Source organism: Nyctereutes procyonoides, unplaced genomic scaffold (genome assembly GCF_905146905.1).
Source record: "Nyctereutes procyonoides isolate TBG_1078 unplaced genomic scaffold, NYPRO_anot_genome, whole genome shotgun sequence".
Taxonomy (NCBI): Eukaryota; Metazoa; Chordata; class Mammalia; order Carnivora; family Canidae; genus Nyctereutes; species Nyctereutes procyonoides.
In genome coordinates this window covers 19,949,205-19,976,378 of record NW_026575046.1, presented here as the reverse complement: position 1 = coordinate 19,976,378, position 27,174 = coordinate 19,949,205, and the positions used below count along the sequence as shown (strand labels likewise).

The 27,174-nt window shown below is 36.7% G+C and overlaps 1 protein-coding gene and 1 pseudogene across 2 annotated transcripts in view; both read left to right on the top strand.

The window, feature by feature from the left end:
- The first annotated feature begins 3,834 nt into the window (after positions 1–3,834).
- Positions 3,835–27,174, top strand: part of C6 (complement C6) — a 94,287-nt gene continuing 70,947 nt past the window's right edge. The window contains exons 1-3 of one of the 2 annotated variants that reach the window (XM_055325731.1): positions 3,835–3,959; positions 4,402–4,502; positions 7,502–7,535. The gene's annotated coding sequence lies outside the window, so the exon portion shown is untranslated. The remainder of the gene's footprint in view (positions 3,960–4,401; positions 4,503–7,501; positions 7,536–27,174) is intronic. The other variant, XM_055325734.1, reaches the window with a different exon arrangement.
- Positions 4,420–17,225, top strand: LOC129509366 (beta-arrestin-2-like; annotated as a pseudogene).

Sequence of the window (27,174 nt, the reverse complement as noted above, 5' to 3'; positions counted from 1 at the left end):
ATCTGCCTCAGATTCAAAATTGGCTTCCAATGACTTGATTCTGGTTTATGTTATGAGAAGGAAATGAATAGTCTGCCTGTCATTACTATGAATGTTTTTGCTGAACCCCTACCCCATAACCTCAGAAGCATACATTAGAAAACACAGGTGTTTCATGCTGTTTTCCAGTGATGAGGATGAATAACAGAACCATCTATATTGCCTCTTTCGGTCCTTGTTGGGAGCAATGGCACGCATTTGTGCCATGATATTGAGGGAGGGCAATCCCATCAGTATTTGAGTTTATGTGTTATGGCTCCAGATGACCTTTGCTAAACATAGGAATATAACCTGGAAATGGGACATACAGACCCCTAATGAGCACTGTAACAGCTTTGATTAAGATAGGTAGCTTGGAAAAAAAAAAAGGTTAGGTAGCTTGAATCCAAAGACATAAAGAGAGGTGAGATTTTGATAGAGGAGGAAATTAAGAAAGATTTATTAGAAGTTCAGATCTTTGTAGGTTGTAAAAATAAGGATACTATACACTGAGGAACTATCCACAAGATCTGGATCCCCAGACAATATTTAGAGAGAAACAGCTAAGAGATCCAGGAGGAGGGGAGCCATAGGTAAAATTGGGAGGATGACAGTGATGAGAAATAAGACAAGACAGCACCAAAGGTAAACCTTGGGGGAATGTGAACTTGCAGGAATTTGTATGACCTTAAAATAAATAAATATTGTTCAGATATATTGCCTAAAATTTGTATTTAGACTTGTAAAAAAAAGATCATCTTAAAACAGCAAATGTTTTGTAGTCAACATACTTAAAGTTTTGATTCATCCTTCTTAAATGAAACAGTGGGACTATTGGCCCATAAGTTACCAACCAGTACATGGTCATTTGTTCTATTGGTCACTGCAAGAACGATCGGTACTTCTATGGTCAATGTGAGGGAAATAACTCCATGAAATAGCTTTCTGCTCCACTGCTAATTTTCCATCCAGGTCACTTTACTCCTTCATTAATGACTCCATGCTTCAATTCAATCCCAATTATAAAAATAAGAACCACACTGACTTATATACTCCAACATTTCTTATTGCAATAACTTTCTTCCTCAGATTGCGGCCAAGATGAAAACACTTTAGCTAAGATGATTTGAAAGATAAAACTTGTTATTTTACTTCCTGATCCATGAATAAAGAATCAAGGACATAAGAGGAATGTACTTCCATTTGAATAAATGCTTTCCAGACGGTGGGCATGACTAATTTGTTTTACATTTAAACCTTCTACTGGATGTCCAAACATATGACCTAGTTAAAGTCTTTTCACAATATTGTAGTTCCTGTTTTCAGAGTGAATCCAAACAGCAGTGACATATAAGGTTCAGTCATGACCAAATGGAGCACAATACACAAGTAAAATTTCTGATAATATCAATTGTCCTAAATCAAAGAATGTCTTCCAATTTTTTGGTGATAATTAAGAATGAAACATAAAGAAAGATTGAATTTCATCCCCAAATTGGCAAATGAGGTATAAGGGTCTATTCACCAAAATGCATAGTCTTGAAAATGGTCTTTTATATCATCCCAGGAAATTCAAACTTCCTGTTTGCTCTGTGTGCTCAGAAATCCTCCAGGAGAGTGAAATAGTAATAGGACAGAGGCCCTTCCTAAGGGAAGGCAAATTGGTTTCTGGTGGTGAAGTCCTTCCGGATTTTCACCCCATAGTACAAACCTGAGCTCTTGCTCCATTTTAACTTATGTCAAGCAGCTTCCCACCTTGGAATGGGACCATAGACTGCAAATTCTCTGTTTGCTGTGAACTTAGCCCTCTTTATTTCCTGTCTTCATTTTCCTCCTCCTCCCTGTCCACCCTAGTTCCTCAATTCCAGTTTGGCGAAATATGCTTTAGGAAAAGGGACTCTGAAAGGAAGGAATGACAAAAGAAGAAATTTTTAAAAAGGAAGAAAGAAAGGAAAAAAGAAAAGGAAGGAAGCAGGGAGGAAAGGAAGAAAGGAGCAGAATTTTCTTACTCATCGTATATCGAGAATACTTCCCCCTCCCCGGTTGTTTTCTTGCCCCCAAAGAACATGACTTGCTTGTTACAGCAATTGGCATATTTTATTCAATTGAATTTCTGTATTCTCACAGTCAAAAACAGAATTTGAAAAGTATTTTTGAAAGCAGGAAAAATCACCCCTTGTGTTGCAGTGATATTATTATTTTTTAAAATCTCATTAAAAATTAAATAAAAGATCATGAAACTAATATAACACTGTATGTTAACTATACTGGAAATTAAAGCTAAATTTTTTTTATTTTATTTTTTAAAAGATTTTATTTATTTATTCATAAGAGACACAGAGAGAGGCAGAGACATAGGCAGAGGGAGAAGCAGGCTCCCTGTGGGGAGACCAATGCAGGACTCGATCCCAAGACCCCAGGATCACCACCTGAACCAAAGGCAGACACTCAACCACTGAGCCACCCAGGCGTCCCTAAAGTTAAAATTTTAATTAAAAAATGAAAAGATAGATGTTAATAATTTTTGGACTGGTAAGTGATCATTAAACAATTCTTTCCTTTCTTTAAGTAGGCTTCACGCTGGTCAGGGCTTGAACTCAAGACCTAAACTGAGAACAAGAGTCGGACCCTTAATCAACTGAGCCACCCAGGCACCCTGAGGATCAAACAGTTCTTAAACGACTGTTTTTACCATTTGAAAAATATTAATTGTAAGATAGATTGTAAAAATTTAGATGCAACTCCAATGTCCTTTTCCTGAATTCATGATTGTTAAAAATTTAAATAAAAAGTTATTTCATGTTTAATTTATATTTGTTTAAAACAGAAGTAAAAATGGTAGAAAGAAGATACAGAACAACAGAGTGGTGCCTCCATCTACATCACCAACAGTGCTGTGGGGTCTCTGGCTTGTTCATCTGGTCCAGAGGGACCCGGGGCCAATTCATTCCAACCCCCCCCGCCCCCCCATGGAGCATTCATCTCTGTCCAGGTTTTCCTCACATCCTGTCCTCCTAGGAGAAGGCTGGTGGGGGCTGCTGGGTGGCCCAGATCACATACACAGACAAAGCCTGGGCTCCGTCTGGCCTGTCAAGAGGGACTCCTGGCTTGTTCTCATCCCTCCTTCCTAGTTCTGTTTCTGCTTCTCAAATAAATACAACTTGATCACATTAAAATAAAGTTTTAAGAAAGTTCTGTTACAGGATTGCAGGGATCTTGTCTCACACAGTCAAAGAATGGATCTCACAGACACAAAAGGGTGAAGTGAAATACAAATTATTAAGTGAAGGTGAGAACAGAAAGGAAAGCAAAAAGCTTCCTAGGGTGAGAGGGGTCGGGAATGGGTTGCCACTGAGGGCTTTAGTGCAGTCTTTTATTGAGAACTGACTAGGGAACTTAAATCTTCTTGACATCTCTACCACTCTAGTACCATGTTTACTTTTTCTTTGAAGTTTGGTGATATTCAGTGGTCCAGCTGTAACTGTCATAGAGATATCTCATCTCTGACATTTAAGACATAACGAAGTCATCTCGTTATGTTCCCTTATCTCTGGTTTTGTCCGCCTCTGCATTTCTCCATATCTGGGATTTTTGTGAGCCTGGTCACATAGCCTCCTGCCTGAGCCTTGTCAGGGGAGTCAGGGGCCTCCTCTCTTTCCTGCCTACACTTTAACCCCTTCCCTACTCGTGGGACAGGACCTGTGGACAGAAAGTCATACTGGGACTGTGAGGAGTGACAGATTGTATACTTTTTAACCAGTGGGGGTGAGAGATAGTGCAAGTCTCCAAGGAATCTGGAAGCAATGCTTTCAGGACCTTGAGGGGCCAGCTGCTGCCAAGATGAGGCTACTTTTAAACATGAAGGCACTAGGGCAGCCACGAATTCCTTGAAGAGGGTAACACTCTGCGTGTTTCGGGGATCTCTCTGTGGCCTGCACGCTGTAAGGAGAGTTTAATTCAAGCTACATTTCTTTTGCCTTTGTTTCCCATGTCACTTAAACATGTAGATGTTTTACTCAGGTTTAGGGCTTATAGAGATTTCTTGCTAAAATATGTTTGAGTCTCTCTTAGTTTTATCTTCAATTTAGCATTTGTTAAGATTTATTTATTTACTTATTTATTTATAGAGACAGAGCATGTGCAAGGGGGAGGTGCAGGGTGGAGGGTGGAGAAGCAGAGGGAGACAGAGAATCCTAAGCAGATTTTGTACCCAGGGCTCCATCTCATGACCTTGGGATTGTGACCAGAGCTGAAATCAAGAGTTAGATGCTTAACTGAACTGACTAAGCCACCCAGGGGCCCCTTATCAAATTTTATTTTGAAGCTGAGTCTTAGAAACTGGAATGTTTTTGAAGACAAGTACATCATACCTAAACATTTCAGGATGTATTGAGATTCCCGATGGGAGCGCATAAGGGGGGCTTGGCTGTGGAGCTGAAATATGTCCTGTCTTTCCTGAAGTATTTCCAAGTCATAGGGAAATGGTAAGTTTTCCACTTTTTTTATTATTCTCTTTCCTGTATTGGTGGGCATGCCTGTGAGGTTTGTGTTTCTTGGAATGTCTGGTTAAAAAAAAAGAAAAAAAGGTTTCTAGATTTAAGTCAAGTCAAGTCAGTAACCAAGTGTTATAGACTGTTTTATAGTACATCAACATATAGTAGTATGAGATGGCTACACCAAAAAGGTCTATGTGAGGTGAGTGGAGATTTTATTTATGCACTTGGAAAGGCAAAACTCCTCCTAGTAGCTTGTCATTACTAACTAAAGTCCAATCTTGTTGTCAAATCTAACATTAATATTTTTATTTGTTCATTCTATTTCTACTTATTAATATTGTTCATCTTTAAGACTGGTATTAAAGACTAGAGAAGTTGTGGAGGATTTGTTTTGTGTTAGTGAACAAATCTGGATTTACTGAAAGAGAAAGTCTGAAAGTACTGATTAAGCAGTTTGATGTTATTATGTGTGAAGACTAGTTTCTCAAAAATTTGCTATGTATCCTTTTCCTGCAGAAAATTATGTAACCAAGTCACAAAGCTGTTGTGGTGTGTGTGTGTGTGTGTGTGTACATGCACCAATATAGTCTACCACTTGGTAACCACCTCATTTGCCCAGACTGAGAAGTTAAAATATATTTGAGTTTTATAATAAAATAAAATATATTTGAGCTTTAGAACTTATATTAAGCTCGTGGTGGAATAAAAAGAAAGCATTAGCCTGATACTTTTGAAAAGAAATTAAACTATAGAAAACATTGGCTATAACTTGTGAATAACCTAGAAATCATTATCTGAAAATGGATAATAAACAGACGCATTAAAAAAAAATTAGTTCTTCCTCTGAGGTTTAGGTTTTCAGCTGGAGGTGGTTTGCTCCCTAGAGGACATTTGGAAATGTGTGGAGGAGGTTTTTGATTGTCAAAATGACTGGGGACAGCCCGGGGGCATTTAGTGAGTACAAGGCCAAATATGCCAAATAATCTTCAATCCATAGTAGACATTCTGGCTTAATGAAGAACTCTGGCATCATGATGCCAACAGCACCCCTGTTGAGAACTGATGGTGTCCCTATTCTTAATAGGTATGACATATGGGAAATATTAGGAAACTAGACTGGATAATTTTCTTTTTTTTTTTTTCCAGTGCAGACTCAGGCCAGTAAAATGAACTAATTAGGAAATAAATTTCTTCTTTCTAAAATTATAGTTAACACCCACCATAAGCAATTGGTCATTTAAATTCTCAATGTTTATGCCATGGGTTTGATGGTTTTATGTAACGTAGTAATGTACTGGAAACAGTTTAAATCTTATTGTAGGAAAATAGTGCTATTATCTAGGAAAACAAAAGATTTCTTGTAATTTCAAGTGCTCAAAATTCAGACAACTGGAGATTTAATCACTTTGGACCTGAAAAATAGGGTTTAAAATTAAAGTTGAACCTGGTAAGAGCCTAGACATCATTGCCTACATCGTTGATGGGATAAACATAAGAAATTCTAGAAACCTATGTAAATACCAAAGAATAGGATGAAATAAGCTATGTATTCAGTTCAATCCTGGCCAGCTAAATATTTTTATTCTTTGTTTTCCCCATCAAGAACTATGGTTGTATTAATTTATTCTTAAAACTTTCATCAAATATTTAATTTAATAATTTTTAAGTTGAATAAATAATGTTTTCAAGTCCCTTAGAGCAATATTCCCTAAAGGTAACACCATTTTATTACATTCTTTTTTTAAGTTTGTAAGATGTGATTTCTCAGCTTGATAATGACCCAGGCTCCTGTTCTTTTTTACTAAACTAAAACCCATGAACATCTTGGTTAATCTCATTGTATATGTGTAGATGTGGTTACTTTCATGCAACAAGTCCCTAGCTTTAAAACCTTTTACTATAAAAAAGATACTTGTGAGCCTTCAAAATTTTTTTTAATCTTCTGTGGTGTGGCTGGATTTTAGTTGTGTATTTCTCTGTTCTCAACTTTTTGAGTTATTGCTGGAAAGCAAAAGAGATAATAGTTTTTATTTACAGTGGACCCTTGGGGTGTGTGGGTGGCTCAGTAGATTAAGCATCCCCCTCTTAATTTCCATTCAAGTCATGAACTCAGGATTGTGAGATAGAGCCCCCTTGATAGAGCAGCGAGGAGTCTGCTTCTCTCCCTCTTCACCTCTCTCTGCTCCTTCTCACATTCTTTCTCTGTCTTTCCTTCTCTCTCTGAAGTAAATCTTAAAAAAAAAAAAAATTACAGTTGACCCCTGATACAACATGGTGGTACGGGTGCCAAACCCTGCATAGTTGAAAATCTGTGTATAACTTTTGACTCTCCCCAAATTTAACAACTAACAGTTGACCATTGACTGGAAACCTTGCCAATAATATGAGCAGTCAATTAACACATATTTTGTATAAGTATTTATGCTATATTCTTGCAATAAAGTAAACTACAGAAAAGACAATGGTATTAAGAAAATCATGAGAGAAAATCTTCAAAATCTTTCCAATATATTTATTGAAAAAAAAATCTACATATAGGTGGACCAAGCAGTTCAAACACATGTTGTTGAAGGGTCAACTGCATTTGACTTTTGGCTAAGTTTAAGCTATTACATTACAGTTAGTTGTACTACAGTTCTATGTTAGAAAACTCTCTGACATTATCTAAAGGAATCCTCACAACAACCATCTAGGTTCAGTGCTATTATTCCCAAACTATAGTAGCAGAGCACTGACATAACTGGGTCCCAAGATCTAACATCTGGAAAGGAGCCTTCCAGTCTGAAGCTCTTCCTATAACAGTATATATTCTTCCTATTTTCATTTAAATGATTGCCTCATATTTTAGCTAATAAAAACATTAAATAAAATCTTGAAACTACTACAGTGCTCTAACTTGAACCTAAAAAAATTTTGAATAAGGGTCTGGGCAGAATCCTTTTTCATCCCATGTAGATTAAAGAAATTTATAAAATTTCACTTTACAGGTCTCCTTTGGGACTTTAGGCTCTGCAAGATAAGGTAAAAATAATGATTTTCAAATTTGTTTTATTTTTCTTTTCATCTTTCTATCATTTCTTTTCATAATACAATAATAAAAACTTTAAATCAAGATTTGGATGATACTATAGATATGTTCTAAAGTGATCAGGAGAATTAAAGCAATTTAATTTTTTGCTGTGAGAACCATCCCTGGTATTATTCTTCATTTTTTAAAAGTCATATCGAATTTTATGATTTAGTAGAAACACAGTGCTTTATAGAAAAAGATATTAACATATATGGTGAAATATTTTCCTATGTGAAATCTTTTCTTTTTTTAAGATTTCATTTATCTATTCATGAGAGACACAGAGAGGGAGGCAGAGACACAGGCAGAGGGAGAAGCAGGCTCCACGCAGGGAGACTCCAGGATCACGCCCTGAGCCAAAGGCAGACACCAAACCGCTGAGCCACCCAGGGATCCCTCCTACATGAGCTCTTAAATCTGATTTAAAAGTTTTTAGGCTGATGGTTTTTATACGTGTTTCTTTTTTAAAAAAAAATCACAGAAAAAGAAAGATTGATGAAAAAGAAAAACTGGCATACAAATAGGAGATCTTTTGAGTTTTGCTGAAAACATAAGCAGAAAAATGGGAGGGTAGCTAGAGGTTGAAATGGGGGTAATTGTCTTTTGCTGGTTTGATTTTAAGATGGGAAAAATGGGAGCACTCATATAAGTTGATAGGAGCCAACCAATAGAGAAAGAGATTTTGGTGATACACAAAAAGAAGGGAGATATGTCAGGGGAATATTCCTGATTCAGACAGGAGCAGACATGATCTGATACACTTAATTCCACTCCAGACTTCTAGGTGATAATGTGGAGCATATCTCAGACTTATTCCAACTGAGGGGAGAGAAAGTATATCTTTTTTACCAAATCCCCAACTGTCCAAGACTGAGGGCTACTTCAATAGCATTAACTCTCGGGCATTTCTGGCTTGACTCTTGCATGGGCTGATTCTTCCCAGGGTCATTAAAGGGCCTCAGGTATGGAGTAGCAGAAATTTCATTAAGGAGGCTTCAGTGTGTAGAGGAGAGCTATGAGGATATGGCTGGCCACTCGTAGCTATTGTCACATCCACACTCTAGATAGGAGATACACTAAGTAATAACAGTTATATCTAGTTCAATAACCAGTTATAAATCAAGAAGAACTAAAATATGTATATACCAACTCAGTTCAAGACCTTCTATTTTAAAAGCTTAATGCATTATTATGAAACCCTCTACAAGCTTAAAAAGGCCAAGAACAAAAATTCCTTTAACATAGTGAATAGTTATTTGTAATATCTGTAATGCCACAAACCAAGAGAAAAACAATGCTCCCGTAAAGCATAAGATGTATCAACATGAAAACCATCCAATATATTTATTTTTGTTTATGAGACTAACGTGCTGCCTATTGCTCTAACGGGGTAACTTCCTTATTTTTTAAATGATGCTTAGTCTAGTTAGTTGTTTGCCAGAAGCTTGAGCAACTTCCTGTTCCATCACTCTATGACATATTGTACTCAAAGATTAATTCTTCTTTTGTTGTAGGTAAAATATGCTCCACTTTAAACAAACCCACTTAAGGCCTTAACACTTCTTTGTCTGCTGTCCTTAATAAAACCAGGCTCTCTCCTGACCTTCCCCAGTGGTAGCTGCTACTTATCAAGCTTATCAGAAGGTCAGGAAATAGAAGTTAGTGTTCTTCCTCTTATGTACCCTTGACCCTCTATCTTCTTCTTCTAGATCATAACTCTTGTATTTCTTCTAAAGTTCTATTTTTCTCTCGGGATTAATTCAGCCTCTAATCCCACAGATTAGCTTTTAGGCCGTTTCTTTTCTCACTTCCCAAGGAAAACCTCCCTGATTCCAGACTCTCTGCCCCTGCACTTCCATCTTGTACCTCGCCTTCATTACACTGTGAATGATTGGGATTATAATAAAATTCTAAATTTATCTATATATATTTACTGTCAGTACTTTAGATGGCCCTCTGAATTCTAGAAATTTCCATTAAATTTTTTTAATTTGATTTTCATGATAACTAATTTTATCCCAAGTTTACAAATGAAGAAAGTGAGGCTGATAAAGTTAAGAAACTTGCCAATATCCAGCAGGTAGAAGGCTGTGAGCCAGCCCGGTGTCAACTCAAGTAGCCCAACTCCAGAACTTGCTCTTCTGCCCACACTGCTTCACTCCTCCATAGTATTTTAACTTGTTTTTCATTATTGTTCATCTTCTTGAAAGTCTCTAAGCTTTTGAAAAAAGAGATCATATGTACTTTGCCACAAACCTAGGTCCTGGACTCATTTTTGACACAAAACAGGTGTCTGATTTACATTTGCTGAATAAATGAATGAATGAACCAGTTGATGCCCAATTCTACATTGCAAAATAACTGAAGGAATAATTGATAGGTTGGTGATGGGTCATTTTATCTTCCTATGATAAAATCGAGCATATTGACTAAAACAGAATCATACTAATCCATAGCACATGCATGTAGATTCTATTTTTGAAAATTGTTATTTGCATGTAAACATTTCAGTTTAGATTGGATGGAAAAAAGGCCACTTTCAATTACTTAAGTATCCTTGAAGGGATAAAATTTGATTCCCCAAATGTATATTGCAATTAGCCAAGGCAATAAGATTTCCTTAATGGATATAAATAAATAAAAGCTTTTCCAATAATTTTTAAAATTTATACCCAAGATTACATTAAATGTTATCAAGAATATAAAGGGAGAAGATCTAAACTTTGTTTTTAAGTGCTTTAGTTTGATATGTGAGACATAATGAACAGGCCAAGAAAATGTCTAATCAATGATATCTTATATGGCACAGATTGTAACAATTACAGATATTCTGAGCTGGAACTTGTGCCTGCAAAATGGAGAGGTCAAGATAGTTTAGGGGAGGAAATAGGCTTTGGCTGAGAGAATACAGGCTTTTCCTGAGTGGGTTGAAGGGATTTTAGGACAAGGGCAGGAAAGGATAGAGAAGTGAGCAGACAAGTGGGGAGTTGGAGAGTAGAACAGCAAGCAAGTTGCTTGCTGTAAAAACAGTTTATAGTAGGAAAGAATTACAATGCTCTATTAGAAACCAGCTGGCTGATGGAAGAGTGTGACTGCCAAGCTGAGCATTTAGACTCGACATAGAGAGCCACTGTGGATTAAGAGCAGAGTGTGGACACTAAACAGAGGTTACTAGGAAATAAAACCAACATTATTTTTTAGAAGGATGAAGGAAGAACAGAGGCTGAAAGTAGGGAGATCAGCTAGGAGACTACCACAGTTACTTAAACATGAGGTGAAAGGAGCCTGGATTCTAGTTAAGACAAGAGGAATCAAGGGCACCTGAGTGGCTCAGTGATTGAGCATCTGCCTTCAGCTCAGGTCACGATCCTGGAGTCCTAGGATCAAGGCCCACATCGGGCTCCTTGCAGGGAGCCTGCTTCTCCCTCTGCCTATGTCTCTGATGAATAAATAAATAAATAAAATCTTTAAAGAAAAAAATAAGACAGAAGGAATTAAGAGATGTAAGGAAGCCTATGAAGGCAGCATTGAAAGGGCCTGTTGACTGACTAGGGCATATGGGTCTGCAGAAAGGAAGAAATACATGGTGACATCAAGGCTAGAAGTCAGGAGAACTAGAAGCTCAGATTTAGATACACAGCTCTGGAGGTGACTGAAAGAATAAGCATGGGATTTCTGAAGGCTTTTGCAACATGAGAAAGAAACTTAATGTAAAATCTTAGCTAGAAATGTATTTGGGAATGACACACAATTTACAAATTATTCTTTTAAATAACAGATCATAAAAAAATAAAAAGATTGTAGATTTTTTTTTATTTCTTAAGGAAACATTCTCCTTACAAGTGTAAGTTGATATTAACCTACTAGAACTCAGATGTACCTCAAAAATGTAACTTTGTTTTCTGTGAGTTCTTCTTGCCTTTCTGCCCCTAACTCAGTGATTGAAGAAAAACATCTTACACTTGAAAATTAGTATTACTGATCAAGGAAAACTTTCAATTAGCTCAAAATTTAAGTTCTCTATCAATATTGTCTTTTACTCTGTCATAGGATTTCTATTCTACCTTCCGTGTTTCAAGATTCATCCAAATATTCAAAAAGGTGGTGAAGTAGGGCCTCTAATCCACAGACTGTCATACCGTGCTGGCTGCCACTGTGAAGGGCTTTGTCCTACTGATGTGCTCAGCATCTAACACTGGTATTAATTTTGATCTAGTCTTTCCTTTAGCCTTTTAAGGCTTATGTGGACACCCACTATAAAACGTGTGTTCCTTGTCATAGTATCTAATCAAGACATTTTTGGTTTCATCAGTTTTCTCAATATTTTCTTGTTGCTCTCTCAAGGCACATAAGAGTTGTGGATACTACAACTAGGCTTCCTACAATTAGTAAAATTGTCCCCAGTCCATTTACTTCTGCCAGCATTGCTGCTTTCTTGTTCAACCGTCATATTGTTTGTGACACCATTCTGAATCCAGGACTTTTCTGCAAGCTTTGTAATCTTTTCAGTCTATGTCCATTGTATCAGAGTTCAAGGTCCAATATTTTTGGGTTCCCCATGACTTATCTGGATATATTTTTCTATCACCTAGGTTTTAACTCTGGGAGAGAGTGGTACCAAAATTTAATGGTGGCCTAAAGCCAGCTTATTTATACCAGCTCATAAAAGTTCAGAATTGTTGCCAGCTAGCTGTTAAACATAGACTTTATTTTAAATTAAATTATATGAACTTTCATTTAAGTTAATTAAAAACAAAGGCAATAAATATTTCAGATCATTACATCCTAAATTGTAATACATTTTTACTAATTTTATTAACATTTTACTAAAAAAAGATTTCATTAATAACTATGCCCTTGAAGTTACTTATGTCTATTCTCTCTTTCTAACTCTGCACTCAATAATATCAGATTGGCAGCTTGAAATTGTCCATAATGTAAGTATTTACACAACAGAAATTGACAAATGCTACAATTGTTATACATATACCAGCACACTGCTGATGAGTGTCTCTTGCCTATTACTTCCTTAAACTTTTCATCTGTTCTTCTCTTCTTTACAGTGGTCTAAGGGTTATATTACTACTTCTTCATGTGTGACAAGACTTGCTTTTGCATCTTCCTCTTTTACTGGGTCAAAAGATATACTAATGGTATTTATTATTAATTAATAAAGAGAGGCAGTGGAGAGCCTGGATTTTAAAAATATATATGATCCTTATTGCTTAACTGCTAACTTGCTTTCTAAACCCTGTCTTTGTAATGAATAAAAGGACAGATCTAAGCCAAGACTCCAAATCATCCCAAACTCCAAATTAATACAGTTCCATTAGTGAGGACTTATAGCAACAAGTAGTAATAAATTGTCTATCTTGAGTTCTGAATAATTCACGATTGCAAATGTACTTCCATATTTTACTATCTTAGCATTCTTGATTTCTCATAACTTTCCAGGTTTCTCATGGTAATAAAGCTGATTTAACTAGTAATTAATGAACAAGAGTAATTGTATTCAGTTGGCATCTTGAACAAATGAAAACACCTTAAGCACAGCAATGACAAAGCAGAGGATTTTCTGTGCTTCTTTTTCCACAAATGGTATGGAGGATATAGAAGATTGCTTCCTTAGTCACTAATAATCATTTATAAAATTGGAGAAACCATAAGCTAATGAATCTTTCAGCTTCTTCTCGCTTCTACACTCAGTCCTAGTCCAATTAAGCTCTAGACTAAATCTCTATCTTCTCACTCTGTTGTTTAAATGGCCACTTTGCCAGATAGAATTTAAAAGAACAAGCATTTGGGAATTATATTTATTGCCACATTTTCTGATGAAATGATTCTAATTGCAGAGTATTGCAACATTTTCCAAACAAAGGAAACTTAGAATAACAAAGTTTCACTCTGGGAAAATGCTAGAATCCCCCCCACCCCCAACCCAGTCCTCAGGAACATTAAGGGAAAGTGGAATTTCTATTATCGAGACAAGGAATCTAGTTATTCTAGAGTGTTTCTATATTGATATCTTGCAATTGTATAGTGTTTTTTACCTTTATTCTTCAAAATAATAATGTAAAATTTACCCAGAAAGGATCATTCTTGAGATAGAGCATTACATAGGTGATACTCTTCACCTAGTTTTGCAAACTCTGGCTATGAAAACCTTGACTCTAATGGTTAAGCAGAACTTACACATCCAGATGTCACATGTAGCAATTCTTGAAGGATCTAATTTAATCTCAATTTATTGAGAAAATAGAAATATTTGTGGTAATGATTGAAGTAATATTTAGTAGCGATAATGCTGCCGTATATGTATGATAACCAGAAGAAAAAGAAATAAACTTAATGAAAGACTTAAACTGGAAAAACACATTGATAAGGTTCTCACATCACTTGTTGATAACCCAGCATAGCTAGAAAAAATGATCTGGTCTCCTCTGGGTTTGTCTCACAGTGATTTTCTTCTCTTCTCTTTTCTTTTCTTTTTTAAGATTTTATTTATTCATTCATGAGAGACACAGAGAGAGAGGCAGGGACACAGGCAGAGGGAGAAGCAGGCTCCATGTAGGGAGCCCGACGTGGGACTCGAACCCAGGAATCACGATCACGCCCCGGGCTGAAGGCAGACGCCCAACCGCTGAGCCACCCAGGCGTCCCTCACAGTGATTTTCTTTCAAATCTTCTAAGATAGGAGAGCTTTTTTTCCCCCCTTCTCATGCCTTATTAATAACTGCAATTATTTCTTTTTGCTCGTGCACTTACTTAGAAGCAACTGTTTATTACATTCATGCAGATGTTTGGTTCCTTATAAAGTGCTCTACAAAAAGCTAATTGCCTACTTTTCTGTAATAGAAATAGCTGAATCTTGTTTTAGCTCTATGTTGTTTTCTTACCTAATTGCCCTATGACACTCATCCCTCTGCCATGATGCAAACATTCCACACGTGAAGAGCTTCTCCATCTATGTGGTCAATAGAAAGCATTACATCTTCCTTAGAGATCTGAGGTGAACATGGATCTGTCATATCACATATGGTTCCAGTGGTCTTTTTGTAGACAGTGGATTGAGCAACAATGGTAGCAACAATTTAATCCCTCATTGCTTAACTATTTCATGTTAATATCTTCTATGCCATAATTTCCTTGCAGATCTGTGGGCTTATTTACTTTTGACAATTCTATGAAGGAGTAGTTAGAGCAATTATCATTTCTTTATTTTACAGATGAGGAAACTGAGCCCTAAAAATGTTAACTGACATGCCCAAGGTCAAATAATTGGTGACTGAGCTATTATAATCTTCTATGGATAAATATTTATGATATATTGTCAAATGAATTTTTAAAATACATAAAATGGAAAAATACATATAAAGATTATATGCATAATAGAATATTAATTGAAAATATACACATATATGCATGTGAAAAAGAAATACTGCTCAAAAAGTACATTTTATAAATATCAAATAGGCAATAATAGATACTATGTTTACAGAGAAAAGCAGACATGGTCCATGCCACACTAGAACTAATAAATAATCTAGTGAAAGGGACAAATGCTAATCAAATAAATACAAAAACAAATCTATAATAACACATCATGAAAAAAGTGTAAAGAAAAAAACCAAGGTGCTATGAATAGCATCTAATTTAATATAAATAAAGGTTGATTAGACTCTGAAGAAGTTAATTGAGGCAGAAAACAGAAAGATGACTAGGAATTAGCTAGGTGAAGATGCTGGAAGGTTTTTAATTTTTCTCTTTACTTTTCTGACTTTCCCAATTTCTATAAAACACGAGTGTTTTACTAATCAGAAACGGTGCATGTGTGACTTTGATTCTCTCTCTGGCAGAGTACTTTCTATCAAACCAAACTTCCTAGAAAGGCAACTCTCAATGCTGAAACTAAAAAGAATAATAAAGGCAAGAAATAGTTTAGCAACAAAGGAGCCTGAGAAAAGGAAAATCCACTATAGTAAGAGAAATTCTCTGCCACTTTTTCTTTTAAAAATTTGCTAATATATGAGCACTATGGGCCAGAGTCCTAACAAAGAGCAACAGATCAGAGCTTTTTGCTACTTCACAGTGCTGGGGGGTGGGGGGGTGGGGGGACAAAGGCTAGGAGGATGTTGAAGATAGCCAGAGCTCAAGGGATGGGTGGGTAATGCTGTTCGGGAAGATTTTAATGCATTTCTTAACAGTAACTGATAGAAACAAGCAACTAAAAATCAGTAAAGGTGTAGAAGACTTGAGGGATACTATTAATACGTTTGGCCTAATTAAAGTAGATAAAAGACTAAAAAACTTCATACACATTTTTTGAGTGTATGCAAAGCATTTACCGTATGTTGGTAAATGATCATATTTTGAGCCATAATGCAAGTCTCAGTGGTTTGGAGGCATGGAAATATATAAATATAATCCCAAGCAGCAGGGGAATTTAGCTATGTACAATTATTCCACAATAGCTGGAAGCGGAGGGCGCACATGCTCAGTGGTATAGGGAGGAGAAGGGACTTGGCAGCAGGCTGGGAGGTTGCGAGCTAGCCACCAACCCAGTGGGCAGCGAGTGTGCGCACCCATGGAGGGAAACCAGACACCAGGGTCTTCAAGAAGTTGCGCTCTAACTTCAAGCTTGAGGCGTACGTGGGCAACCAGGTCTTTGTAGACCACCTAGACAAAGTGAACCCTGTGGATGGTGTGGTGCTTGTGGATCATGACCACTTAAAGGATCACAAAGTGTTTGTGACCCTCACCTGCACCATCTGCTATGGCTGCAGGACCTGGATATAATACTTCAGAATTGGCCCTGGTCTGTCACACTGCAGCCAAACCCAGCAGACACCGGGAAGGCCTATGAAGCAGACTTTGAGGTTTGACCCTTCTCTGCCAAATCACTAGAAGAGAAAAACCACAAAAGGAGCTCTGTGTGTCGGGTGATCTGAAAGGTACAATTTGCCCCAGAGAAACTGGGCCCCAGCCTCCAGCAGAAACTACCCACCACTTCATATGCGACCTGTCCTGCACCTTGAGACTTCCCTGGGCAGGGAGCTATATTACCATGGGGAGCCCCTCAGTGTCAACGTCCATGTCACCAACATCTCCACCAAAACAGTCAAGAAGATCAAAGTCTCTGTGAGATAGTATGCCAACATCTGCCTCCTAAGCACTGTCCAGTACAATTGGCCTGTGGGTCAGATCAAACGAAATGACCAGGTGTCACCCAATTCCACATTCTGAAGGTGTGCATAATCACTCCGCTGCTCAGTGACAACCAGGAGAAGCATGGTCTTGCCCTTGGATGGGACACTCAAGCACAAGGACACCAACCTGGCTTCCAGCACCATTATGAAGGAAAGTGCCGACAAGGAGGTGTTGGGAATCCTGGTGTTCTATGGGTCAAGGTGAAACTGGCAGTGTCTCATGGTATGGATATCTCCGTGGAGCTGCCTTTTGTTCTTATGCATCCCAAGTCCCACCACCACATCACCTTCCTCGGGCCCCAGATTGCTACTCCTGAAACAGATGCCCCTGGGGACACCAGCTATACCACAGATGATGATTCCATGTTTAAGGACTTTGCCCAGCTGGCACTGTAGGGGATGAAGGATGAGGACAGCAAGGATCAGTTCTGCTAGAAGGGGGCTGCAAGAAAGGGGTGGGCAATGCTGGGAGAAGAAGGATCCCAGCCTCTGTGCCCTCCCTCCTCTAAGCAGCTTCCTCAGCCACCTCCTTCCCTCACCAGGCACTCCCACACATGCACTGAATCCATCTCTTCTTGAATGTGGGCATTACTTTTTTGACTCCAACTGTGCCTCCCTAACCCCCCAGTGGGTGGCAAGCTGTGTTCAAATCTATAACTTTTGGAGGGGGATGCTTAAAAGAGGAGTGACTGTAGGGCAAGTAGGGAGAAAGAACTACCACATTAAACCTCATGCCAACAGCCCCCCTCACACACACTCTTCCTCCCTTTTCCTTCATGAGACTCAGAGGCCATTTCTTTGTTTCTGAGCATAAAAAGAAAATAAATTTTAATAGGAAAAAATAATAAAATATTTGGAAATAATACACTTCTAGATTATCTATGGATCAAAGACATAATAAAAATAGAAATCAGAAAATATTTTAGTTTGAATAAGAAATGCAACATATTAATCGTATAGAATAAAGCAAAATCAGTGCTCAAAGGGAAATTTTTTTTAAAGATTTTATTTATTTATTCATGAGAGACACAGAGAGAAAGGCAGAGACACAGGCAGAGAGAGGAGAAGCAGGCTCCATGCAGGGAGCCCGACGCGGGACTCAATCCCAGGACTCTAGGATCATGCACTGAGCCAAAGGCAGACGCTCAACCACTGAGCCACCCAGGCGTCCCAAAAGGGAAATTTAAAAACCTTAAAATACATGTGTTAAGGGGGGAAAGGCTAAAGGCAAATGATATGTTTATTAAATATTTTTTAAAATTAAACCCAAACTAAATGAAAAGAAAATGATAAAGAGTAGAAATTAACAAAACAGAAAATAAATATGCTAAAGAGAAAAATCAATAGGCCAAAAATTAGAGTTTTGAAATAACTAATAAAATTGAGAACCCTTAAGACACAGAATAATTATTTAGTAATAAAAATTTTAGTATCAGGAATAATTTAAAAAGACATCACTAAAGAGGCTATAGAATCTAAAAATACAAGTATATTTTGAACAACTATGCCAAAAAAAGAAGAAAAAAGAAATAGACAAATTCCTAGGGGAAAAAACTTAGCAAAAATGACACAATTTAAAAAACAGATAACTTGTAAAGTCTTATTTCTATTAAATTGATTGTATATTTTATTAAAACATGTATTTCTCAAAAAACTCAGATCTATATTGGACTTACTCATAAATATTTAAAAACAACATCAACCCTTTTTTTAAAAAAAAAAAAGATTTTATTTATTTATTTGAGAGAGAAAGAGAGAGCACAAGCCAGAGGGAGAGACAGAGGAAGAAGGAGAGGTAGTAGCAGACTCCCTGCTGAGCAGGAAACCCATTGCTGGACTTGCTGGATCCCAGAACCCTGGGATCACAACCCAAGCCAAAGCAGACACTTAACTGACTGGGCCACCCACATGCCCCAAAAAGAATGTCAATCTTAAACAAACTCTTCCCCAATATAGAAAATGAGCAAACCACTTGTTCAGTATGGCCAAGTGAAGCTTAGCACTAAAATTTGACAAATATATTTCAAGAAAGAAAAATTACAAGCTAATCTTTCTCACGAACATAAAGACAAAAATCCTAAATACATACCAGCAAATCAAATGCAGGTATTTCCAGAATGCACTTATTCTGAAAATGCATGGTGATTTGAGATTTAAAAACCAACTGTTATCTCCAGATGTGATACTGTCAGACAAACCCAAAGTGATGAATATTCTAAAAGTAGCTGCCCTTTATTCTTCAAAATTGTCAATGCCACTAATGACAACAAAAATTTAGAAACCTGTTCTCGTATCAAGGGAGACAGTGATGACTAAATGAAACATGTGATCCTGGGCTGGATTCAGTACTGGAGAGGAAAAAAATAATATTGGAACAGTAATATTGAAATGTGAATAATATAAACTGTATATTAAATCAAAACACTCTACCAAATACTAACTTTTATAAATTTGGTAACTGTATTAGATCAACAGTAGACTCCATAGAAACTCATAGAAGCAGAGAGTAGAATGGTAGTTGCCAGGGACTGAGGGAAAGGGATAGTGGATGACAAAGGATACAATTGCAGTTATACAAGATGAATAAATCTCAGCAGTCCACTCTATAGCATAATGCCTCAGTGAACAATACTGTATTATCTTAAAATTTTGCTAAGAGGGTAGAACTTCTATTAAGTGTTATTATCAGGTGCACAAAATAATAATGAGTCTGGGAGGAAACTTTTGGAGGTGATGGGTATGTTTATGGCCTAGATTGGGGTGATAATTTCACAGGTGCATACTTACTTCTGAATTTGTCAAGTTGTAAGCATTAAATACATGCAACTTTGTGTATGTTAATCATGCTTCAGGGCAGCCTGGGTGGCTCAGTGGTTTAGCGCCGCCTTCAGCCCAGGGCCTGATCCTGGAGACTCGGGATTGAGTCCCACGTCAGGCTCCCTGCATGGAAACTGCTCCTCCCTCTGCCTGTGTCTCTGCCTCTGTGTGTGTGTGTGTGTGTGTGTGTGTGTGTCATGAATAAATAAATAAAATCTTAAAAAAAATCATGCTTCAATGAATTGTTTTTTAAAAAAAGTAGACTGGATAAACTAAAATTCATATAATGGGACTTATCTTTGTTCTCTTTCACACTTCTAAGCTTCAGACGACACTGGTTTTATCAAAATAGACTGCTTCGCTTCTCCTATTAGAAAAGATAGGGCCGATGCAGTCACTCAAAAGGTCAATTAGGCATATTTCATGGTGTATAAAAGGTATTTTGAGATCTATTTTCCTGAAGGGTAGAGCTATCTGCATACCATCTTGAAGGTTTCGTTTGGTGACCCTGCACTGGGGATTGCTCATCCACCCAGACTATTTTCTAGTTGTTGCCTCCCCGGGATTTCTTCCAGCATCACTGGAAAGAAGAGCAGAAAAAGCACTTTTATTCAAGCACAGTTTCATTCAACCATCTAGTCCTCACAGAATAATGAAATTATCATAGTTTTGTAACTAATTCTCTGCTACCCTCTTTGTTTTCCTGCCTCTTTTGACATATATCTCCCCAATGCCCAGTAGGTAACAATACCTGCTAATCCCTAAATGTCAGCTATAGGAGAAACCATAAAACCAAAGCATTCATTTATCATAATAGTACCCCAGGCAAGTTCAGCTTCAAGCTGAATACAAATCTTTCCCTCACAGTCTCATGAATTGTATTCTTTATATCTGGTATCAAAGAGATTGGGAAGCTTAATTTATAGAAGAAATTCAAAAGGATTTAGGCATGTTAAAATTTTTTAAGATGGGGCGGAAAATGGGGGAAGGTATCTGGTTAGATGAATATGGTTAAAAGATTATATTTATTCCCATGTAGGAGGCTACATGAATTTCTACTGAACATAGTAATTGGCTATATAAACTTATTTCATCAAGCTCCTATTGTAAGAGGAAGGAAATAAGATGTAAATCCAAAAGGACAAGAACAGAGACTTCAGTAGACATAATATTTCAATAACTTTTGGAAACAGAAAGCAGATGGAGGAATAGTGTCTGATTTGGAACAAACTATATGCTAAAAGGTACATGAGGTGAAAACTAAAGAGGAGTCACTTTTTAACCTGCAGAACCCCTGGGAGGCAAAGGACTTAGAGGCATCAGGTTAACTTGCTCAAGACAGGCAACCACCTCCCCATCTTCTCCAGCAGGAGACACTAGGCCTGGAAAATCAACTCTTAGACACAGATCGAAGATCGGAAAATGATAAAATTATGGATATACAGGAGCACCTAGGTGGCTCAGGTGGTGCTGGGATCAAGACCTCCATCTGGCTCCCTGCTCAAAGGGGAGTCTGCTTTGCTTCTCTCTCTCTCTCTCTCTCTCTCTCTCTCTCTCTGCTCCTCCTCACCACTCATTATCTCTTTCTCTCTCAATTAGATAAATAAAATATTTTTAAAAATTGTGGGTATTGGGATCCCTGGGTGGCTCAGCAGCTTAGTGCCTGCCTTCAGCCCAGGGCGTGATCCTGGAGACCCAGGATCAAGTCCCACATCAGGCTCCCTGCATGGAGCCTGCTTCTCCCTCTGCCTCTCTCTCTCTGTGTCTTTCATGAATAAATAAATAAAATCTTAAAAATAAATAAATAAATAAATAATAAAAAATTTAAAAATTGTGGATATACATTAAAAAGCCATTATTTTCCCTTTTAATTGCTCTGAAACACATATGATAGTTTAAATCAGTTTCACAACCTTTTTTTCATTATCAGTCCCTAAGAAACTTTTCGACTTTTTTTCTAATCGCTCATCTTCTGCAATAAGTTTTAATACCCATGATGATATATTGTATGCTTGCTTATATGTAATATGCATATCTGTGCTTTACACATAAAAAGAAAAAACATAAAGTTCATTCTTTTTGCTCAACACAGGCTTCAGAATGACTACAGTTTTAAAAGTTAAAATGTTAAAAAGTTATTGTCATGTAACAACTTCATTATTGTGTGATTATTGCACAGTAAATTTTAATGTAACTTACTTAGTTCTATAAATTATAATGTATGAAATTAGTATGCAAATTAACAACATATATAATATACAGCAGTAAGAGGTTTTGAACCCATTAGATTTTTTTAAAAGTAATTTACATTGACTGTTGAACAATGCAAGGGTTAAGAGTGTTGGCCTCAAAAAAAAAAAAAAAAAGAAAAAGAGTGTTGGCCTCCTGCACAGTGAAAAATCCACGTATAGATTTGATTCCTGTAAGATTAACTACAAGAGCCTACCATTGACCAGAAACCTTAGCAATAATATAAACATTTGATTAACAGATATTTTGTATGTTATATATATTATATATTGTATTCTTACAATAAAGTAAACTAGAGAAATGTTATCAAGAAAATAATAAGGAAGAGAAAGTATATTTATAGTTCTGTACTGTACTTATCAAAAAAAATTTGCATGTAAGTAGACTCATGTAGTTCAAACCTATGTTGTTTAAGAGTTAGCTGTAATTTAAAAATTAAATTGCTTAAAAACTATTTTTAGTGAACTCAACTTTTACTTTTTGCTTGATATGAGAAAATAACTTTTAAACTGCTAGATATTCATTTGGATATTGTCAACATTTCTTTCTTTTCAGCACTTGATATAATAGACTGAATAACTTATTGAATTGAATAAAAAGTATAAACTATTTTTATTTCATTCTAAAGCCTATGTCACACATAAAAACATAAAATAGACTGAATAACTTATTGAATTGAATAAAAAGTATAAACTATTTTTATTTCATTCTAAAGCCTATGTCACACATAAAAACACTGAGGATCACACATAAACAGCATCTCATGATTATGCCTCCTCTTTCAATATCCCTCCAGAAAGAGCAAATAATCAAAGAAAAGAATTCACTTGCTCACCGTAGATTTTAGCGCTAATCTTGTATACATTCTGGGTAACTTCCATAAACTCCATGTCAATGCTGCTTGTGTGATTCCCAAGAAACCCAATAAGAGGAGTTACATTCTAAGGAATAAGGTTCTATTGGGTAGGATTAAGCTCCACAGGACCACAGACTATTGTAATATCTAAGAATTTTTCACCACCCCCACTAACAATCAATTTTCATCCTCTTGAGGGCAATGTTATCCCTCTTGTGAATGCATAATTTACAGCAAAAATTCTAACAGTGTATTCAGGAGTATACTTGAAAGCTATAAAAAAAAAGAGACCTGGGATTAAGATAAATGGAGTTGTATGGGCACAAATCCTAAGAAATACAAAGATAAAAAACAAAAAAGAGAAGAAAAGAACAAACCAGCTCTAGTTTGAAAGTGACTGGTCCTGGAGGAAGATGAGGAAGCAGGAAAGGGTAAAGTAGTGGCATTGTTTTGCTGCCTTAAAACTTTGAGTTCTGTTTTTTTAAACAATATAAATAGATTACCTTAATAAAATAAAGAGAATCCTTTAACTAAATATTAAATTTAAACTGCCAAGAATGCTTATTACATTCTTGCTCTTTCTTTAGATCTGGTTTATAGAAAGACTTTTTTTTTCTGATTACACTCAAAACATTAGTAAGTCTATTGAAGCAAAAGAAGCATAACAGAATGGTTTTGGGTGGCCATGAGAGTACTGAAAGCTAGTAAAAAACAAAGTGAAATAAATTCCACTAGAGAGCAGAAGACCTCGAATTCCCCTTTACCATTTATTTGTTGAATTAACTTGTCTAATTGCTAATGTACCCAGAGACTTAGATTCTCCTTTATCAATGATACTTTACCTGCATAAAAATGAGGGCTCTACAAATGATCAACAGATACACGAAAAGGTGCTCAGCATCACTCAGCATCAGGGAAATGCAAATCAAAACCGCAACAAGATATTACCTTGCACCTGTCAGAATGGCTATTATCAAAAAGGCAAGAGATGATAAGTGGTGGCAAAGATGTGGGAAAAGGGAACCTTGTGCACTGTTGGTGGGAATGCAAACTGGTGCAGCCACGGGGGAGAACAGTATGGATAGTCCTCAAAAAATTAAAAATAGAACTACTCTATGATCCAGCAGTTCCACTACTGGTTGGTTATATAAATCTAAAGGAAACGAGAACAGAATCTTGAAGAGGTATTTCCACACCCATGTTCTTTGCAGCATTACTCACAATAGCGAACATATGGAAACAACCTGTGTCCACCAACAGATAATTGAATAAAGAAGGTGTGTGTGTGTGTGTGTGTGTGTGTGTGTCTGTGTGTGTGTGATGAAATATTATTCAGCAATGAGAAAGAAGGAAATCCTGTCATTTGTGACAATGTAGATGAAACTTGATGGCATTATGTTAAGTGAAATAAGCCAGATAAAAACAAATACTGCATGTTATCACTTATATGTGGAGTAAAAAGAAAAAAGGCAAACTCTTAGAAGCAGAGGGTAGAAAAATGATTGTGAGGTGCTAGGAAAGGGAACAGGTGTATTTTGTGGAATTCAAGGGAAGGAAGTGTAACTGAGCCTCACAAGGGACATTTATACTCCCTGGGCACATTTTTTCAAGTCCCCACTCCATTCTTCTTCTTCCCCTCTGCAAAGAGGTGTTCTCTGCTTCTCCTAGCATTTGGTGGAAGTAAGGTTCATGTTATGTCTCACTGGAGTTCCCATCCCTAACCTGGGCACATAAAGTTGAACTGACTCATGCCCCATCCTGGCCTACCAGCCTTGCTCAAGAGGCAGAATCATGAGACTTGAAGCAGGTCCTGGAGGATTAGCTTTTCTGAGACAAGACTGGGTAGGTTTCCTCTAAAAAAACAGAGGGGGCAGGAGAAAAGAGGCAGAGAGAATGACCTGCGTTTTTAGAAGGATACAATATCTTAATAAATACTAAAGAAATTTGCTCATTTAGTTTGTTTTCTCTCTCTTCTACCCAATAGGTTCTAAAGTCCATGAAGGCAGGATTTTTTTTCCCTGTCTCATTCACTGTCCAGTGCTTCGAACAGTGCTTTACAGTAAAGTTTTGCTGAATGAGTGAACAAAAGGCTTTAAATAATGATAATGGTGGAAACTATAATAAATGTGAGCTAAAGAAAATAGCTTAAATGGCTGCATACACAAGAGAGGTTATGATTTCTGTGATAAATTTCTTATAATTTTCAGTACTTCTCATATTCATTTTTTCCATCCAACTATTATTATCTTTTAACTAAAGTTCTTGAAAAATTAACCAAATGTATTCATCTTTTTCTCTTTAAGTCTCAACATAATGTCTGGTGTGTAACAAGTGCTCAGTGAATATTTATGTATTGATCAGAATGGGTGAATAGATATTATTGCTTTTATGGCACTTTGATAAGTGCTTTGCAAGCCATAAAATGTTACCCAAATATTAAATTGTTACTTTCATCATAGTGGAGCTTTAGACTAAATGTTTACATCCCCCAAAATTCATACGTTGAAACCTAATCCCAGTGTGATGGTATTTGGAGGCGGGGATTTGGGTGGTGATTAGGTTGTAAGAGTGGAGCCTGATGATTGGGTGGGATTAGTGTCTTAAAAGATTAAAGAGATCTTGGAGAGCTTTCTTGCCCCTTCTGCCATGTGAAGTTATAACATGACTACAGCCATCTATGAACCAAGGAGTGGCCCTCACCAGACTGTCCATCTGCCAGCATCCTGACCTTGGACTTCCCAGCCTCCAGAACTATGAAGACACAATCTCTGTTGTTGATAAACTACTCAGTCCATGGCATTTTTATTTTGGCAGCCAGAACAGATTATGATAGAAAACTGGGTAATAGGGTTCAAGATGCATGGGACAACTGTAGGTCATGGAGTAAACTAGGAAGCTGATTCAAGAGTTTGAGTAAGACTCCTTTGACCTCAGTTACCTTTTTGCTTGCGTTTTCCCAGAAAGCCCTGAATTAAAACCTAATCCAGATTTTTCTATGACCCTAAAAGGCACAGAAACTTGCAGAGGTTTGACTTGTTTTATCTCGAACTTTATTTCTATTCCTATCTATATCAAAACAGTTTTAGATTAAGAGTCTAAATAGTTGATTTTCTTTGCATTCCAAAGAATTGCCAAAGGGTTTATTCAATTTAATATCATTATTATGAATTGCTCAACGAGTCAGTACCTATGCAAGTAAAAACAGTTTTTGAAGCCCTCTGCTAAAGGAAAGATTGTTGCCTCTTACACCAAATCAATGAAAACCTGCATAGTAGAATTCTAGCTAAGGGCATATATGTAAAGGCATATGTAAAAATCAACAATTTTCTTGCAAATTCATTGTGTGTAGATAATTCAATCAACATTTGTTTAAATTCTTTTTAGTCAATTATAAAGATGAATATATTATTCAGGCCCTGTTACTAAGGAAATTTGAATATATCATACAGAGTAAGAGAGAGTAGGTGATAATACAGGAAACAAATAATCACAATGCCTGCAATAATACCTTCCATACAAAAGATAAAAAAAGTTATGTAAGCTTAAAGGATAGAGGAATCATGTAGTTTCTGATCATAAGAGTGAAAGTGTTTATGAAATACAGAAAGGTTTAGGAAGGAAATACATTTGGAATGGACCTTGAAGAACAGATACATAATACACTAATACTTCAGAATACAAAATTGGGGAAGAAAAAGTTTCAAGAAAGGACAATGTCAGGAGAGGCCATTTTGAGCAAATTGTCCAATTTGGTTGGATGATGAAGTATGCAAAAAGAAGGAGAGAAAATAAGTCTAAAGGGATAATATGGGATCAAATTGCTCAGGGTTTCAAATATTAGGCATTAGGACTCTGTCCCTAATTTGGTGATCTTCAGAAAAGAGCAGCACTGATGTTTTGAGTAGAGCTGTGCCACTGAGAGGTGAGCTGTAGACTGACTAACCTGAAAGGGTAGTTTAGGAGGAATTATAGCACCACTTAAGTCACTGAAGGAATCTTCTAGTTGTGAGTTCGTCGGGGCTGGAAGTGGAGCTATAGCTAAAGACATGCGGAAGAAGTAGAAAAGATGAAAATGCATAGACAAGAGAGACTCTCACTTCAGAGAGTACAGCTATATGATTTAGCAGCTAGTAGATTATAGAAAGTGGGGAAGAAAGAATGCTGTCGCTGTGATGTGGTGTTCTATTTGGATACTATTAGTGAACATTTGAATATAGTTGACCTTGAACAGCATGAGTTTGAACTTCTTGGGTCCATTATATGTGAATTTTTTACAGTACAGTACTGTAAATGTATTTTCTCTTCCTTATGATTTTGTTAATAATATTTTTTCTCTTACTTTATTGTAAGAAAACAGTATACAATACATATAACATACAAAATATGTGTTAATTGTGTTATCAGTAAGGCTTCTAGTCAACAGTAAGCTGTTAGTAGTTCTTTCTAGGGACTCAAAAATTA